General features: G+C 36.6%; 1 protein-coding gene across 17 annotated transcripts in view; it reads right to left on the bottom strand.

The window, feature by feature from the left end:
- DDX60 (DExD/H-box helicase 60) overlaps positions 1–20,559 on the bottom strand; it is a 202,919-nt gene that overhangs the window by 50,740 nt on the left and 131,620 nt on the right. For 14 of the 17 annotated variants that reach the window (XR_010409612.1, XR_010409620.1, XR_010409626.1 and 11 more), the window contains exons 38-42: positions 20,404–20,556; positions 20,089–20,217; positions 18,484–18,593; positions 16,358–16,527; positions 14,895–15,052 (exon numbers count right to left, since the gene is read on the bottom strand). The gene's annotated coding sequence lies outside the window, so the exon portion shown is untranslated. Of the gene's footprint in view, positions 1–14,324; positions 14,422–14,894; positions 15,053–16,357; positions 16,528–18,483; positions 18,594–20,088; positions 20,218–20,403; positions 20,557–20,559 lie in introns of all 17 variants that reach the window. The other 3 variants (XR_010409611.1, XR_010409613.1, XR_010409627.1) reach the window with 3 other exon arrangements.

Below are 20,559 nucleotides of genomic sequence, written 5' to 3' on the forward strand. Positions count from 1 at the left end.
TTCAGATCTTATTTGTTTTTTAAAAAAAAGCATTGCAGATATATTTTAAACCTCCTAGTTACCTCTGAGAAACCCTTCATCTCTCTCCCAAAAGTAACTGCTACCTTGTATTCATCATGCCCAGGCATATTTACATACCATTGCTAAACAGACTGCACATAAATCAAATCATAACAGGTATATCATTCTCTAACTTTCTGTGTTGCATTAACAATATGCTTTTGAGGGGCGCCTGGGTGGCTCAGTTGTTGGGCGTCTGCCTTCGGCTCAGGTCAGGATCCCAGGGTCCTGGGATCGAGACCCGCATCGGGCTTCCTGCTCTGCGGGAAGCCTGCTTCTCCCTCTCCCACTCCCCCTGCTTGTGTTGTCTTTCTCTCTGTCAAATAAAATCTTTAAAAAACAACAACAACAACAACAACAACAATACGCTTTTGAGATTCATGCATGTTGATATGTGTGTGTTTGTGTGCAGTTATTTCTTTTTATTGTGAAGTGTTGCATTATATTAATTTCCCAAAATTTACTTCTCATTATCCTACTGCTGGATATTTAGCTTACTGCAACAAACAATGCTACAGTGATAATTAAAGCAATTTTTCCTTATGCAAATATACAAGAGTTCCTCTCATTAAACTGCAGTTTGTAGAGAATGTACATCTTGAATTTCACTAGGTTTTACCAACTTCTATTTCTAGGTCAATGTTTAAACAATGTTTCCAGGGGCGCCTGGGTGGCTCAGTTGGTTAAGCAACTGCCTTCCACTCAGGTCATGATCCCGGAGTCCCGGGATCGAGTCCCGCATCGGACTCCCGGCTCAGCAGGGAGCCTGCTTCTCCCTCTGACCCTCACCCCTCTCATGCTGTTTCTCTTTCTCCCGCTCTCTAATAAATATATAAATAAAATCTTTAAAAAATAATAAAAAATAAAATAAATAAACAATGTTTCCAGTGCTTCCCTAGATTGTTTCCATTGCCACACATCTTCGGCATCTCTCTGTCTTGTAAATCTTACCAAAACGAAGGGTGTTGAATAACGGCCAATTGTAGTTTTAATTCTTTTTTTTTTTTAAGATTTTTTTTAATTTTTTTTTTTAGAGAGCGAGCGAGAGGGAAACAGCATGAGAGGGGAGAGGGTCAGAGGGAGAAGCAGGCTCCCCGCTGAGCCGGGAGCCCGATGTGGGACTCGATCCCAGGACCCTGGGATCATGACCTGAGCCGAAGGCAGACGCTTAACCATCTGAGCCACCCAGGCGCCCTGTAGTTTTAATTCTAATTAAATCTTCATTTCCTTGATTAACAGTGAAGTTAAACATCTTTTCACAGTTTTATTGGCTATTATCACACTTGCTCTTCTATTAAATAACTGCTTCTCTTCTTTTGTTCTTTTTCTTCTTCCTCATTCATCATTTTCTTATGAATTTTAGGAATTCTTTATACTAAATCCTTTATATTAATTCTATGCTGGTTATATACATTTTAAATATCTCCACAATTTTTGTCTTACAGTATTTAATTTCAATATTGTCAAATGTATCGCATGTTTCTTAATGATGTAAGTTTTATATAGCATTTGAATGCTCTGAATACCTCTACCCTCAGGTCATAAAAATATTTTCCTATATTTTCTTCTACAAGTGCAACTGTTGTCTTTCACATTTAGATTTCTACCAACTTAAAACTTATTTTGTTGCATAGTGTCATCTAGGGATAGACTTTCATTTTTTAAAAAAACATAATATTTACAGAATAATTTGTTATTTTCACCATGATTTGTTTTGTCATACCTGCCATATATGCAATAGGTCAGATCACCTTTGCTTCCAAATGCACCAATCTTCTTGTGAGACCACTAATGTTCACATTCTCCCCACCATACACATTTCAGCATTCCTTGTCTCATCACCATTAACTGCCTAAAAGACCCATCCCTAGAATGATGGTTAATATTTGGACTACCTAAACCACATTTAAAACTAGTTTCTATAACCTCAACAAACCTTTTCACTGTATCTTCTAGACCTTAGGGACTGTGATCAATAATTCCCTATATCCATAAACTCTGAATATTCCTTTTACCCAACTGTTCCTGACTAACACCTGACTCTTTCCTGAGGATTTTTCTGCTTCCTTTGCTTCTTCTTCAAGTCTGGCTAATTTTTCTTCATTTTCTTCATCCCTTACTATTGGGCCCAGAGGCAATTTAATACAGTCCTTGTTCTTCTTTGCTGTTTCAAGACCTCTTTTTCCCTTTCTACTCCATTGAAATACATGTTTCTGATAAAAGACCGATAGATTTGGCAAATAAAAATGTAGGACAAATTTGAATTTCAGATAAAAAATGGATACATTTCAGCATTAATATCCCTCATGCAGCCTTACTTCAGTGTCAATTTCAAAAACCCTTCCCTGATCAGTTATCCTCCTTGCTATGCCCTTTCTTTCACTGAAGATATAAAAATGTCTTTCCCTTAATTATCTTCTTCTCTCATTTGTTCCTGATGATTTCAAAATCCACACTGATGATTCATTTCACATCTGGCCTTTAAATTCTGTATCTTGGCTACCACAACACCTCAGCCACTCACTCCCTTTAATTATACCCTTAACTTATCATGCCCATTATAGAGAATAAAGGTAAAAGAGGTATCTTTACATGCAAAGGATGAAGGAAAGTTGTTTGAAGAAATTTTTTAATGTTTTTAAAATCATAATCAATTTTGTATAAAGAAAATTCACTAAAATTCTCATTAAAATTTATTTCCCAGTATGAATTTTAATCATGTATGTACAGCATATACAACAGTAAATCCAGCTCATTATACCTAGTAACACAGAAAATAAATACCACAAACAAGGCAAAGTTTTTCTATAAGTACTTTCTTAGAAAAGGTAGTTCTGACAAAATATCTCCAGCATAATCTTCTATAATCTCAATTTTCAGGGGAATGAGTCCTGATTTATAATTTTCTTGATTTGATTCTGGTAGTATTTAGGAATACACTTAATATTTGAACACAGAACTCTAAAGAATTTACCATTGTGATGCAAGTGTTTCTAAAAGAACAAAGCTAAACATTTTCAGTATTTATTGCAAAATAAATAATACTTCAATAGAATTGTTGCAAATCAGGATGTTTAAATAAAATTTATATTACACCTATTAAATCACAATGTAAAAATATATTGAGTGGGCAGAGCAAGATGGCAGAGGAGTAGGAGACCTAGATTTTGTCTCCTCTCAGGAATTCAGCTGGATAGGGGTCAAACCATTCTGAACATCTACGAACTCAACAGGAGATCAAAGAAAAGAAGAGCAACAACTCTCTGAACAGAAAAGTGACCACTTTCTGGAAGGTAGGACGTGCGGAGAAGTGAATCCGAGGCGATATTCAGGAGGATAGACGGCGGGGGAGGGGCCCTCCATCGGCCGCTTCTGGCAAGTGATAGAACCACGGAGCACAAAATCGGAACTTTTAGAGTCTGCTCGGCTGAGGGACGTCACTCCAGTGGCTAAGCGGGGGGTGGAACCCTCCGGGACAGTGTGGTCTCAGGACTCTCGGGGTCACAGAAAGACCGGGGGTGCCTGAGTGCGGCAGAGCTCCCAGGTACCGGAGCAGGGAAGCCGGCTGCAGAGACGGAGCCGAGGCGTGGGCTCTCAGCTCGGGGTTGTCATAAACCATGATCCACAGCACAGTCAGGCCTCTGCTCCTCCAGCAGGGACCCAACAAGTGGCAGATCCGGGGAGACTCACCTTCCTCCCCTGGGAGGAGCCGCGCGGGAGTGCACCGCAGGGATCTGCTGGATTTGGAGACTCCACATGGGGTCAAGTGCCAGAGATAGAAACGCGCAGTCACAGGCCGGGTGAGCATGGAGTGCGGCTGGAGACGGGGGGAGACGGGAGTGACTGACAGCTTCTCTCTGGGGGCTCACTGAGGAGCGGGGCCGAGTTCTCGGCTCCTCCGAGGCGGAGATTGGAAGGCCACCATTTTCACTCTCTGCCTCCAAAGCTGTACGGAAAGCTTGCAGGGAACAAAAGCTCCTGAGAGCAAACCCGAGCAGATTACTTAGCCAGGACCGGCAAGGGCGGGGCAATTCCGCCTCCGGCAAAGACATTTGGGAACCACGGCACAGGCCCCTCCCCCAGAAGGTCAGCGAGAACAGCCAGCCAAGACCAAGTTTACCGATCAATGAGAACGGCAGAACTCCAGCGCTAGGGGAATACTGCACATAGAATTCATGGCTTTTTTACAATGATTCTTTAGTCTTTCAAAGTTAATTTTTTTTAACTGTCTTTTTCTTTTTTTGAATTTTTCTTTTCCCTTTTTCAACCAACATCTTACCAATCCCTTTTTAAAAAAAAAAATTTTATTTTTCACTTTTATTTTTCATTTTTAGAGTCATATTCTATCCCTTCAGAGTAGTTACCCGTATTTTTGGCATATATATAAGTTTTTTTCTCTTTAAAATTTTAAGATAGTTTCTTCTAACAGATCAAAATATACCCTAAATCTCTAGTGTATGGTTTTCTTTCTACTCCACTGCCTGATCATATTCTCTCCCTTTTTTTTCCTTTTTTTTTAAATCCTCTTCTTTCTTTTTTCAAACAACTTCCTATCAATTCCTTTTATAAAATTTTTTATAATTTCCATCTTTACAGTCATATTCCATCCCTTCATCATATCAACCCTTATTTTTGTACATATATAAGTTTTTCTTCCTTTATAATTTTGGGAGGCACTTTCTTCTAACAGACAAAAATACACCCAAAATCTAGTGTGTGGTACTGATCTATATACCAGCCTGATCATATTTGATCACCTTCTATTTTTTTTTGTTTTGTTCTGTTTTTGTTTGTTTTTATCTTTATCTTTTTCTTTTTCTTTTTCTTTTTTCTCTCTTTCCCTTTCTTTTCCCACTGCTTCAGGTCTTTTCTGATTTGTTTAGAGTATATTTTCTGGGAACATTGTTACCCTGTTAGCTTTTTGTTCTCTCAATAATCTATTCTCCTCTGGATAAAATGACAAGACAGAAAAAAATCACCTCAACAAAAAGAACAAGAGGCAATCCCGTCTGCCAGGGACCTAATCAATACGGACATTAGTACGATGTCAGATCTAGAGTTCAGAATCATCACTTTAAAGATACTAGCTGGGCTTGAAAAAAGCATGGAAGTTATTAGAGAAACCCTTTCTGTAGAAGTAAAAGAACTAAAATCTAACCAAGTAGAAATCAAAAAGGCTTTTAATGAGGTGCAATCAAATATGGGGGCACTAACTGCTAGGTTAAATGAGGCAGAAGAGAGAATCAGTGATATAGAAGACCAAATGATGGAAAATAAAGAAACTGAAAAAAAGAGAGATAAACAACTACTGGATCACGAGGGCAGAATTCGAGAGATAAGCGATACCATAAGACAAAACAACATTAGAATAACTGGGATCCCAGAAGAAGAAGAAAGAGAGAGATGGGCAGAAGGTATAATGGAGTAAATTATAGCAGAGAACTTCCCTAATTTGGGGAAGGAAACAGGCATCAAATCCAGGAGGCACAGAGAACCCCTCTCAAAATCAATAAAAATAGGTCAACACCCCGACATCTAATAGTAAAACTTACAAATCTCAGAGACAAAGAGAAAATCCTGAAAGCAGCTCGAGAGAAGAAATATGTAACCTACAATGGTAGAAACATTAGATTGGCAACAGACCTATCCACAGAGACCTGGCAGGCCAGAAAGGACTGGCAGGATATATTCAGAGCACTAAATGAGAAAAATATGCAGCCAAGAATACTATATCTAGCTAGGCTGCTATTGAAAATTGAAGGAGAGATAAAAAGCTTCCAGGACAAACAAAAACTAAAGGAATTTGCAAACACGAAGCCAGCCCTACAAGAAATATTGAAAGGTGTCCTCTAAGGAAAGAGAGAGCCTGGAAGTAACATAGACCAGAAAGGAACACAGACAATATGCAGTAACAGTCACCTTACAAGCAATACAATGACACTAAATTCATATCTTTCCATAGTTACCCTGAATGTAAATGGGCTAAATGCCCCAATCAAAAGACACAGGCTATCAGATTGGATTAAAAAACAAGACCCATTGGTATGCTGTCTGCAAGAGACTCATTTTAACCCAAAGACACCCCAGATTAAAAGTGAGGGGCTGGAAAACCATTTACCATGCTAATGGACACCAAAAGAAAGCTAGGGTGGCAATCCTTATATCAGACAAATTAGATTTTAAACCAAAGACTGTAGTAAGAGATGAGGAAGGACACTATATCCTACTTAAAGGGTCTATCCAACAAGAAGATCTCACAATTGTAAATATCTATGCCCCTAACATGGAAGCAGCCAATTATATAAGCCAATTAATAACAAAAGCAAAGAAACACATTGACAACAATACAATAATAGTGGGGGACTTTAACACCCCCCTCACTGAAATGGACAGATCATCTAAGCAAAAGATCAACAAGGAAATAAAGACTTTAAATGACACACTGGACCAAATGGACTTCACAGATCTCTTCAGAACATTCCATCCCAAAGCAATGGAATACACATTCTTCTCTAGTGCCCATGGAACATTCTCCAGAATCGATCACATCCTAGGTCATAAATCAGGTCTCAACCAGTACCAAAAGACTGGGATCATTCCCTGCCTATTTTCAGACCACAATGCTTTGAAACTAGAACTCAATCACAAGAGGAAAGTCAGAAAGAACTCATATACATGGAGGCTAAAGAGCATCCTACTAAAGAATGAATGGGTCAACCAGGAGGTTAAAGAAAAATTTAAAAAATTCATGGAAACCAATGAAAAGGAAAACACAACTGTTCAAAATCTTTGGGATGCAGCAAAGGCAGTCCTAGGAGGAAAGTATATAGCATTACAAGCCTTTTCAAGAAACAAGAAAGGTATCAAGTACACAACCTAACCCTACACCTAAAGGAGGTGGAGAAAGAACAGCAAATAAAGCCTAAACCCAGCAGGAGAAGAGAAATAATAAAGATCAGAGCAGAAATCAATGAAATAGAAACTAAAAGAACAGTAGAACAGATCAACGAAACTAGGAACTGGTTCTTTGAAAGAATTAACAAGATTGTAAACCCCTGGCCAGACTTATCAAAAAGAAAAGAGAAATGACTCAAATCAACAAAATCATGAATGAAAGAGGAGAGATCACAACCAACACCAAAGAAATACAAACAATTATAAGAACATAGTATGAGCAACTCTATGCCAGCAAATTAGATAATCTGGAAGAAATGGAGGCATTCCTAGAGATGTATCAACTACCAAAACTGAACCAGGAAGAAATAGAAAACCTGAACAGACCTATAACCACGAAGGAAATTGAAGCAGTCGTCAAAAATCTCCCAAAAAACAAAAGCCTAGGGCCAGATGGCTTCCCAGGGGAATTCTACCAAACATGTAAAGAAGAATTAATACCTATTCTTCTGAAACTGTTCCAAAAAATAGAAATGGAAGGAAAACTTCCAAACTCGTTTTATGAGGCCATCATTATCTTGAACCCAAAACCAGACAAAGACCCCATTAAAAAGGAGAACTACAGACCAATATCCCTGATGAACATGGATGCAAAAATTCTCACCACAATACTAGCCAATAGGATCCAACAGTCCATTAAAAGGATTATTCACCATGACCAAGTGGGATTTATCCCTGGGCTGCAAAGTTGGTTCAACATCCGCAAATCAATCAACGTGATACAATACATTAACAAAAGAAAGAACAAGAATCATAGGATCCTCTCAATAGATGCAGAAAAAGCTTTTGACAAAGTACAGCATCCTTTCTTGATCAAAACTCTTCAGAGTATAGGGATAGAGGGTACATACCTCAATCTCATAAAAGCCATCTATGAAAAACCCACAGCAAATATCATTCTCAATGGGGAAAAACTGATAGCTTTCCCCCTAAGGTCAGGAACACGGCAGGGATGTCCGCTATCACCACTGCTATTCAACATAGTATTAGAAGTAGTAGCCACAGCAATCAGACAACAAAAAGAAATCAAAGGCATCCAAACTGGCAAAGAAGAAGTCAAACTCTCACTCTTTGCAGATTATATGATACTTTATGTGGAAAACCCCAAAGACTCCACCCCCAAACTGCTAGAACTCATACAGGAATTCAGTAAAGTGGCAGGATGTAAAATCAATGCACAGAACTCAGTGGCATTGCTATACACCAACAACAAGTCAGAAAAAAGAGAAATGAAGGAGTCGATCCCATTTACAATTGCACTCAAAACCATAAGATACCTAGGAATAAATCTAACGAGAGTCAAAAGATCTTTACTCAGAAAACTATAAAATACTCATGAAAGAAATTGAGGAAGACACAAAGAAATGAAAAAACGTTCCATGCTCATGGATTGGAAGAACAAATATTGTGAAAATGTCAATGCTACCTAGAGCAATCTACACATTCAATGCAATCCCCATCAAAATACCATCCACTTTTTTCAAAGAAATGGAACAAATAATCCTAAAATTTGTATGGAACCAGAAAAGATGCCAAATAGCCAGACGAATGTTGAAAAAGAAAAGCAAAGCTGGCGGCATCACAATTCCGTACTTCCAGCTCTATTACAAAGCTGTCATCATCAAAACAGTATGGTACTGGCACAAAAACAGACACATAGATCAATGGAACAGAATAGAGAGCCCAGAAATGGGCCCTCAACTCTATGGTCAACTCATCTTTGACAAAGCAGGAAAGAATGTCCAATGGAAAAAAGACAGTCTCTTCAACAAATGGTGTTGGGAAAATTGGACAGCCACATGCAGCAGAATGAAACTGGACAATTTCCTTATACCACACACAAAAATAGACTCCAAATTGTTGAAAGACCTCAATGTGAGACAGGAGCCCATCAAAATCCTAAAGGAGAACACAGGCCGCAACCTCTTCGACCTCAGCTGCAGCAACTTCTTCCTAGAAACATCACCAAAGGCAAGGGAAGCAAGGGCAAAAATGAACTATTGGGACTTCATCAAGATTAAAAGCTTTTGCACAGCAAAGAAAACAGTCAACAAAACCAAAAGACAACCGACAGAATGGGAGAAGGTATTTGCAAATGACATATCAGATAAAGGGCTAGTATCCAAAATCTATAAAGAACTCATCAAACTCAACACCCAAAGAACAAAGGATCCAATCAAGAAATGGGCAGAAGACATGAACAGACATTTCTGCAAAGAAGACATCCAAATGGCCAACAGACACATGAAAAAGTGCTCAATATCGCTCGGCATCAGGGAAATCCAAATCAAAACCTCAATGAGATACCACCTCACACCAGTCAGAATGGCCAAAATTAACAAGTCAGAAAGGACAGATGTTGGCGGGATGCGGAGAAAGGGGAACCCTCCTCCACTGTTGGTGGGAAGGCGAGCTGGTGCAGCCACTCTGGAAAACAGTATGGAGGTTCCTCAAACAGTTGAAAATAGAGCTACCATATGACCCAGCAATTGTACTACTGGGTATTTACCCCATAGATACAAAAGTAGGGATCCGAAAGGGTACGTGCACCCCGGTGTTTATAGCAGCAATGTCCACAATAGCCAAACTGTGGAAAGAGCCAAGATGTCCATTGACAGATGAATGGATAAAGAAGAAGTGGTATATATATACAATGGAATATTATGCAGCCATCAAAAGGAATGAGATCTTGCCATTTGCAACGATGTGGATGGAACTGGAGGGTATTATGCTGAGCGAAATAAGTCAAACAGAGAAAGACATGTATCATATGACCTCACTGATATGAGGAATTCCTAATCTCAGGAAACAAACTGAGGGTTGCTGGAGTGGTGGGGGGTGGGAGGGATGGGGTGGCTGGGTGATAGACACTGGGGAGGGTATGTGCTGTGGTAAGCGCTTTGAATTGTGCAAGACTGTTGAATCTCAGATCTGTACCTCTGAAACAAATAATGCAATAACAATAAAAAATTTAAAAAAAAAAAAGAAAAGTAAAAAATGGAAAATATATTGAGTGAACTGATGTAGAATTTCCTTTCAACTGCAGTTGAACACATTTGAGAAATGTCAAAAGATCACCATGCAAGCTGGAAAAGTCAAGTATTTATTCTGAGCCACAGTAAGAAATATACCTATTTTTTCCATAGACCAAAGGAAGCAAGTTGTAAAGTTTATAAAAATTTTCTAAATTTAATCATCAGTATTAATAAGATGAAAAGTAATAAAGTTAATTCTGTATCTCTGAATAGTTGAAACTTAAAGAACCTTTATATATTTCATTTAAATCCCAAATACAGTTTTTCTACATAAACAGCCTGGTCTAATCTCTCAATCACAATCCCCTGAGATCTATTTAAATACAAGCTGGTTTCTGCAAATATGCTTTAGCAAAACTATTACTTTTTATAGAAAATACACAAAAGATAGTACTACAAGATATCTTCCTTGTCTGGCTGTGGAGACAGACAGACTTGCATCCAAATCTTCTCTCTACCATGAATTTGCTCTGTGATTTAAGACAACTTCCCAAAATCTTATCTGTTAAATGAGAATGAGACTAATATGAGTGGGGCTGTTTTGAAAACCAAATTCAAATATCATGTGAAGGGCAAAGCACAATACCTGACAGAATGGGTGCTTAATAAATATTAGCTCCCTTTCTCATGTTCTCACTCAAATAAACAAAGAAAACAAGAGGAAGACAAAGAAGGTGCTATAGGTATGGCAGCTAATCAGCAGGACCAATGCTGCAAAAAGAAAAAACTTTAATGGGCAAGATTTATTTTCTATACAAGGATTATACAGCTAATCTTTTTCTGTCCTGAATGAGATCAACTTGAAAACATTGTCAGCACTTCTTGGTGACATGGGTCTTCCTGTGTAAGAAATGGTCTGGATGTTGTCCTCAAGGGCATGAGTCTCCCAAAGTTATCACCCCCTGATAGTGTTAAGACTGCGTTCCACAGCTTCTGATATTCCTGCATCAAATTGTCACTCAATCCTAAATTTAGCCCTGTGTGGAAAAAGAAAATATATTCAAACTATAATTAAAGTCTGAGTGATAGTCACCATGTTTTTTGTTTTATGAGTATATAAATTATTTCATAAGTTTATGTCTGTATCTCATTTGGGATGCTTAAAAGAAAATAGAATAGGTCCTGGCATATTTTTCATGTTGGAACTAATGTTATAAGACAGTAAAGTATCTTTGAACTTGTTACTGGTGTTGCTATATTTTTCTCTCACTCAGAAAACAAAACCAGATAGGTCAATGAGAAGGCAGCCCATGGCTCCAATATGGTAAGTGAAGGAGTCAGGAATCAATATCATGCTGAAGGTCATGCTGGGTGAAGTGGGACAGGGCTCTTGAACTGTGCATCCTCCTCCTTCAGATACTACTACTCTAATCTGACACTCCTCTTCAGTTTTCATAGAAACAACACCTTTTTTAAAAATGATCAACAGCAAATTTTATTATGTATGCAAAATATCTGATTTAGGAAAGATAACACAATGAACGGTAACAACTGTCTAGTATTCTAGGGGTAGCTCCTATAGTTTCCTTCAATTTAACCTCCTTTTTCTTTTTTCTCAAATAGCTCACATTATCTCATAGTTAGTTACTAGACCTTCAATAGAACCACTAACCCCTTGTGAAAATACAGATTTTCCACAGAAAATATCTGTGAAGAAAGCTTCCCACCCAATTGTAGTTAAGTGATGAATAGTCAACTGTAATTATTTGTCAAATACAATTCTGACCCATTCACCAAAAAAATGAATAAAAGACTTAATTATACAGTTATTTAAAACATACCTCTACTGTATTAAATATGATAATAATAAGCAATATTCTTCCACAAAATATTACCAGTTAAGTCAGGCAGGCCAGTGAAATTCACATTCCAATTATGTCTAGCCTCTAATTGTTTTAGGATGAAAAATTCACATTTCTTTAACTGAGAAAAATAAAACAAAATGGTAACCTGCTAAATGGGAGAAGATATTTGGAAATGATATATCAGGTAAGAGGTTAATACCCAAAATATATAAAGAACTTATTCAACTCAACACCAAAGAAACAAATCTGCTTTAAAAATGGGAAGTGAACAGGGGCGCCTGGGTGGCTCAGTTGGTTGAGCGACTGCCTTCGGCTCAGGTCATGATCCTGGAGTCCCGGGATCGAGTCCCACATCAGGCTCCCTGCTGAGCAGGGAGTCTGCTTCTCCCTCTGACCCTCCCCCCTCTCATGTGCTCTCTCTCTCTCATTCTCTCTCTCAAATAAATAAATAAATAAAATCTTTAAAAAAAAATGGGAAGTGAACCTGAATAGACATTTATCCAAAGAAGATATACATTCCAACAGACAGGTGAAAAGACACTCAACATCACTAATCACCAGGGAAATGCATATCAAAACCAAAATGAGATATCACCTCATATCAGTCAGCATTACTAGTATCAAAAAGACAAGAAATAACAAGTGTTGGTGAGGATAAAGAGAAAAAGGAACAGTCAATGCACTGTTGGTGGGAATGTAAAGTGGTGCAGCCACTATGGAAAACAACATGGAGGTTCCTCAAAAAATTAAAAATAGAAATACCATATGATTCAGTAATTCCATTGCTGAGTATTTACCCCAAGAAAATCAAAACACTAACTCAAAAAGGTATATAGATCCCTATGTTTATTTCAGCATTATTTGCAACAGCCAAGATATAGAAGCAGCCCAAGCATTCATCAGTTGATGAACGGATAAAGAAGATGTGGTATATATCTACAACAAAGTACTACAAAGCCATAAAAAAAAATAAAATCTTGCCATTTGCGATGATGTGAATGGAGTTAGAGAGTATTGTGCTAAGCGAAATAAGTCAGTCAGAGAAAGACAAATACCATGTGATTTCACTCATATGTGGAATTTAAGAAACAAAATAAATGAATATTGGAAGGGGGAGAAAGGAAAACCAAGAAACAGACTCTTAATATTGGAGAATAAACATGGTTATGGGAGAGGAGGTGGGTGAGGAATGGGTTAAACAGGTGATGGGGATAAAGGAGGGCACTTGTTGTATGTAAGTGATGAATTACTAAATTCTACCCCTGTAACTAAAATCGCACTGTATATTAACTAACTGGAATTTAAATAAAATTGGAAAGAAAAAAAAAGAAGTCAGACAGACAAAGACAAATACCATATGATTTCACTTATTTGTGAAATCTAAAAAACAAAACAAAAAAACAAAAACAGACATAAATACAGAGAACAAACTGGTGATTGCTGGAATGGGGCAAGAGAATAGGTGAAATAGGTGAAGGGAAATAAGAGGTACAAACTTCCAGCTATAAAGTGAACAAGTCATGGGGATGAAAAGTACAGCATAGGGAATATAGCCAATAGTATTGTAATAGCATCATATGATGACGGATGGTAACTACACTTATCATAATGAGCACTGAGTAATGTACAAAACTGTTGATTCACTATGGCATACACCTAAAACTAACATAACATTGTATGTCAACTATATATCAAGAAAGAAATAATAAAATTTTAAAAATAAATGAATTATTTTAAAAATGTTTATGGCATCATTTCATTGGTTAGACCTAAATAAAACACAAGTACATACCAGACGGGATTTCTTAAGTATACAATGGAATGTCATCTGCATGCACAGTGATACTGTGCTGACAGCAACTAGATAATAAAATCAACAATGTAGTTTTACAACTACACAGCCATGCTTTAATGTATTGTATTATATGGGTTTCTCAATATTTCACAAAGACATTGCTTTAGCTTCATGTAACTTAGTATCCCTTTATCTTATACTGTGCTAAGGCAATGGGAATAATTCTCTTAGTAGGCTTAAGTTATTATAACAACATATTACATGATGTTTGAATAAGGGACAGGCAGGGACTAGGTAGGGAGAGATAGGTATGGGGCTATGGGATCAGGCTTACAAAAATCCCAAAAATGTGGATGTGTAAGGAAACCAGAGATAAGGAAACAAACCAGACCATCCTGTCCTAGGTGTCAGAGGTGGGGTCTTGTTATAACAGCTACTTGTGACCAACAGAGAATTACTGGACCTTAAAAAGGAAGTAAGCCATTGAAGGTGTTATCACTAGTCCTTACTCCAAGGTGCTATCAATAGAGATGTTAAAATGATTTAAGTTCCCTGGTTAGCTTTCTATAAAAGACCAACCTTAAAAGCCCTCAGTGGCAACCCTCTCGGGACCCCTCTCACTCCTGAGAGCTTTTTCTGTATCTTCACTTAATAAAATTCTATCGATTTACTCACTCTCCTTTGTCTGTGAGATTCATTCTTCAACTCCATGAGACAACAACCTCATGTTCTTTGGTTAAAATCCACTCCAAAATGTATCCTTTTTCTTGAGCTAAAGTGTCAATCCAAAATGAGATTGCAATAAACTATACAAAAATAATATCAACCTGGGAAACACTATGCTAAATATGGAAACCAAGATTCTTTAGTTTCACAATAGCTGACAAATGACTTTTACATTCCTTTTTCTCTGTTTTAATTAACAAAGTATAAGCACACAATTTATGTAAATTATTACCTTAATGTAAATGTATATCAATAGTATTGTTTCTTCAAAAAAATTATACTATTATCTGGAATTCTTAGGAATATGTATCATTTTATATGTGGCTGAAATACTTTCTCTGTTGAGTACTTTTATATATGATGGAACTATTTTTCCTAGAAACATTCATTGTTTGCTGGTAGCAATTTTTAAGATGCATATTAAAAAAAAACAGTATCTAGAAAAGCAAAGTATTATGCCTTTAAACTTTTGCTTTATTGAATTTAAAATGTTTGTGAATTTCCATGTAGTTGACTTACCATTTTTAGAAATGGTATAAGTGTTCTGTCCCAAATAGAAGTAATAATTTTATTCTTAGCTCTTTGAAACAGAGGTAAGTATTGAAGGAAAATCTCACTAAGGCAGTTCATTCTGCAAAGATCTGCTGCTTTATTTAGTGTTGGTGATTCCTCGAGTCCTAGAAAAACATGAATTTAGAAAGTATCAACCTACAGATAGACAATGTAAAAATTCAGATATGCAATAACAGTATCTTAAATTATCTTATCCATAGCTTTCCCATATGATAGATTTATTTTTTCAGAATCATTTTAAGAAAAAATTTAATAAGCATATAATTTATTTTTCTAAGCAGTATAACTAGTCATTTTGCCTGAGTGAAGATTTTTTAAAATAAATAGAGCCTAGCATTCACTGTATCTAATACTTGCATTTTTTTAAATTAATTAATTTATTTATTTGACAGAGAGAGACACAGTGAGAGAAGGAACACAAGCAGGGGGAGTGGGAGAGGGAGAAGCGGGCTTCCCGCTGAGCAGGGAGCCCAATGCGGGGCTCCATCCCAGGACTCTGGGATCATGACCTGGGCCAAAGGCAGATGCCTAATGACTGGCCACCCAGGTGCCCCTAATACTTGCATTTTTTAAAATGGTGGAGGATGGTCACCCATTAGAGGTATGTCTACTATGTATTTATTTACAATCTCAAAGCAGCAATACAAGAAAAGTGATAAGCTTTATATTGTCATACATGTTCCTATGTGGAAGACCAGGGCTGAGTAGGAGATAAGATCTCTATACCAGCAGAAACAAACAAAAAAAACTTGGGTTTGTATCCCAACTCTGCCCATCAATTAGCTGTTTCACTCTTATTCACCTATAAAGCAGGATAACAAGAATATCTAATGTGCCAAATGGCTGTAAAAATTAATGATACTGTGAATAATGAACCTGGTATGAGCATATAATAAAGACTCAATAAAAGTTAACTGCTATTAATAGTAATATCACCATTATTATTGGTCTTCCTAACAGAAAATGTGCCTTCTAAGCAACAGAGTAGATGGCTAGATATCTTGATCACCACCATAATCATTGCCACCAGTAACACCTTTCCTAAGAGCTTTTATAAAAGCTAAATCTCCTGTGTGATATTACCACCTATGCCTTGAAATTGGCCTATGAAATTTGAGCAGCAGTGAGGATCAGCCGAGTCAAGAATAAATAGATATTTATTCTTTGGTCAGGGAAGAAAGAGGTGACAAGCTCACCATAAGGGAATAAAATCTTAACTTGTTTTGAAAAGAGTCCTATATGCTTTCATAAAAATATGATCAATACACTTATACCAATGTTTATTAAGCAAACACATAACAAACACATATTTTCTGTTTGATGAGGTGTTTACACCTTTGGCTACTACTCATAAGCACTGTCACATCTTTAAAAGTAAAATTAAATATTAATTTTTGAAGGAATCTCACCTGTGTGTTATGATTTTTGGTGCATGTATTTAGGCTTTCACAGTCTTGTGCATCATGTAACTTTTTTTACAGAGTTTTAGTATCACAGAGCCTGAAACAGAGCAAAGGACACTTCAGCTGTCAGCTCCTTCCAGCCACAGATTCTGAAGCAAGGACAAGGTTTGATGCACCTACAATAAAATTTGTTTTTAAAGCCTAGTGATTACAAGAGACAATATTCAAAGCCTAGGTGATATTTAACCCTAGAAAAAGGAGTTTCTTTTTTTTTCCATTAATAATATCAATATTAAAATTTAATCTTTAAAAAAATTAAAGAAAAATTATCAAAGAAATGCCTAAGAAGTGAAAAGAACAGTTGGAATATGTCTAATGGAAAATGAGAATGCACTGTATCTCACTAGGTTCTAAGCGCCATTTTAATATTAACAACTATTTCTCCTCTGGATCTGTATACTTACTAATAAGTCTACATAAGCCATGACTAATTTGCAAGTCTCTGAATAATTAATCTGTAAATTCCTTAGTGCTGTCAGGTCAGACATTTTTCAGTGGCCACAAATGAGATAAATACTGTGTATTTATCTGATGTTCAACAGCTATCTTCTCATAGGTTAGTAATTATGAACTACTACTACTAAACAATATTATCACTACAATGTCTGTATTTGGGAAAGGTTGGAAAAGTGCAAAAAATTGAAAAGTTCAGCAAGATAAATAAATAAGAGCAGGAGGTAGCTATACAGATTTAAGAAATCTTGCTCTTTGGCAGGGTATCATGGTCTCAAAAAACTTAGCTTCTCCTAAAAACTTACAATGTTAATTAGACAAGTCACTGAACCTCATTCATTCATTTCAAGATGTTTGTTTAGTGTCTACATATTATGTAGGGTTTATAGGAATTTTATTCTAAGATTGATTAACACACTTCCACAGAGTTATGAGTACAGTGATAACATGACATCATATTTATATTTTTAAAAGATCACTCTGATTACTGTGTAGAAAGTAAATCATATGAGATCAAGAACAGAAGGAGAAATATAAGTAGGTTAATGTATGCTAGCCCACTGCATTTGTCCATGGAAGAGATGATAGTCTTAAATTAATGTCATAGTGATGGAGATGGTGAGAAATTGGTGAATAGTGACAGGATGACTGGTGAATGACATGTGGGGAATAAGGAAAAGAGTGAAGTCAAGGACACCTCCCAGGTTTTTGTCCTAAACAACTGTAAGAAGAGAGATGCCATTAACTGACATGGGGAATACTCCAATGGAGTGGGTTTGGGGTAAGGATCTGTTTAAGCCATGTTAAGTTTGCAGTGCCTATTAAAAATTAATGTGGAGATGCCTAATAAGTTGCTAGATACAGGAGAAACTAAATATCTTGCTTGTAAGCATATTTAATCCAGAGTCATAGGACCCTGATTACATCATCACATCATATCTACTCTTCCAAAAAGAATGATCTGTTGAAGGGAAAACAATGTCAGATGATGTGTTTCAAGAAACCAAAAGGGTAGAATAACCATTGACTTAGGTCATATTCTTCATGAGAGATTACCACAGAATCGATTACTTAGCTTCCATTGATTAGCTCTATAGATATCTTTCCTCTCCAAAATACTGAAAAATTCTTATCTTCTTAGAATAAAATTCCTCAGTGGTCCTTCGTATATTTTAAAAATAAAAATTTGATATCTTAAAATTAACACAGTAATTGTCTTCAATTTTAGTGTATATTTTATACAAAGTTGGGTTTTTGTTTTGTTTTGTTTTTTTCTTTTTAGAAAATGACTAGGGTTTGGGCTCCTGGCTCAGTGGGGAGCCTGCTTCTCCCTTTGCCTCTCCCCCTGCTCATGCTCTCTCTCTCTCAAATGAATAAATAAAATTTAAAAAGAAAGAAAAGAAAATGACTAGGGTTTTGTAATCAATAAATTTAGCAAGGCTCTTCCTGCTTCAGTGCTATGCATCTTGATGGAGAATACATCCTAAAGATGTAAGTCTATCTAATCAGTAAGAACATGGATGCTGTGAAAGGAAATGTTTGTCTTCCAGAAGCAACAAATCATTAAAACTATATTTCCTAGATGCTGAACTTTAGTTTCCAAATAAATGTGTTGTTACCTTTCTGCATGTCTCCCAAGTTTAGTTTCAAATAACCATATTTCTGTTTCCTGTGACTTCTGGTAATCAATTATGTAGGCAGGCAAGGCATGCCGTAAATGTTTTTCATTCTAAAAAACAAAACACACAAGTAAATATTCTGGATCAAATAAAAATGCATATTACAAACCTCTAATGAAATAAAATACAAGGTGGAAAATAATGTTCATGATCATTCAGCTACAGAAAAAAAATCAGTTCAAGAGAAATAAATTTTCACTCTTTTGGCTTGGACTGTTCATTGTTGGGTTATTCGAATATAAGAAGAAAATTTTAAATGCATTTATTTCTAATAAACCAGCCATTAAGAAATTACTGGTCTTAGTAGTAGTATAATTGGTTTGTATTTCCCCACACTGGTCTCTTATTAAGAGAAAGAAAGAGGGGCGCCTGGGTGGCTCAGTCATTAAGCATGCTCCCTGCTCTGCGGGAAGCCTGCTTCTCTCTCTCCCATTCCCCCTGCTTGTGTTCCCTCTCTCCCTGTGTCTCTCTCTGTCAAACAAATAAAATCTTTAAAAAAAAAAAAAAAGGAAGGAAGGAAGGAAGGAGAGAGGAAGGAAGAGAACCGAAGAAAGAAGAGGAAGGAAGAGAGAAAAAGGAAAGGAAGGAAGGAAGGAAGGAAGGAAGGAAGGAAGGAAGGAAGGAAGGAAGGAAGGAAGGAAGGAAGGAAGGGAGGAAGGAAGGAAGGGGAGAGAAAGGAGGAGGAAGAAATAAGTGATATTCTCAACCCTTAATATTCATAGCTATCTATTTTTAATGGACATAACCATTCAAAATAGCTACAAAAAAAGTACTAACAAATAAGATAATAAAATACTTTCCTTATCATGTTTCTTAATTTTTTAATTTTTATCTTTTTATCTTAATTTTAAAAGAATACAAAGATCACAGATCATAATATATATGCACTTATATATACAAAATATATACACAAAAAGTATACATATGTAATACATAGGAGTATATAAGTGAGTATGTGAATGTGTGTATGTGTATTTACACATTTATTTACAAGACACTGACTGAGAATTTCCCACTGTGATCCTCAGATGTCCTTGGCCTCTCTGAGTTTTTTCTCCCCATTGCCTCTTGTATGTGAACTTTGTGCATAGTTTTCCTCCCATCTCTCAAAATTGCTCATACAAAGGCTTAATCCACAAGAACTTCAACTAACCTCTGTTGCTAAAGCCATATAAAAATATCTTTGCCCTCCTTCCCTGTGTTAGAATGCTCCTTCGGAGTCTTTTTATGCTCAGAATTTTCAAATGAAGACTTATGCTATTGGTTCTCTAGTTAATTTTTCCCATATTATATCATTCATTTCTTCTGAGCAGTTTAACCTAACTTACCATTTCAAAAAACCATTTGTGAACATAGCAACTTGAGGCACAGTATCCACAAATTGCAAGGACATCTGACTATTCCCAAAGGCTGCCGAATATTGATTTTCTTCTAAAGAATATGAATGATAAAAATGTTTGAACATAAAAAAAAGTCTCTTTGATGAGGTGTTATTCCCCTTTCTGAGATAATTAGGAAATACGGTTAACATTCTGTAAGAAATACCTCCCATTCTGTTGACAGGCAATTGCAAAATTCTGTATGATAGTGACATCACATTGTGTCCTAAATGTTGAATCAATGTAATACAAAGTGCCAGAAGTTCAAGTAATTAAAATACATATTTTCTGTGTCCTGTAGAGAAAGGAAACCAGTATTAATATTCAAGATAAAAGTAGAGTAACTAGTGATTTTTCTAAAGATTGGAATTATGTACAAGTTATCATATTAAGACAATATGAAGTGTTAAGAATTTTAAGATGATTAAAATATATTTTTCTGTGATATATTTTTCTATAGAAATGTTAAATAAAGGGGCACCTGGGTGGCTCAGTCAGTTAAGCATCTGCCTTCAGCTCAGGTCATGATCCCAGAGTCCTGGGATGGAGACTGCATTGGGCTCCCTGCTCAGCAGAGAGTCTGCTTCTCCCTCTCCCTCTGCTCTCCCTGCTTGTACACGCTCTCTCTCTCTCTCTG

Source organism: Mirounga angustirostris, unplaced genomic scaffold (genome assembly GCF_029215605.1).
Source record: "Mirounga angustirostris isolate CCGP_5_RB_7025 unplaced genomic scaffold, mMirAng1.0.hap1 SCAF_2, whole genome shotgun sequence".
NCBI classification, from domain to species: domain Eukaryota; kingdom Metazoa; phylum Chordata; class Mammalia; order Carnivora; family Phocidae; genus Mirounga; species Mirounga angustirostris.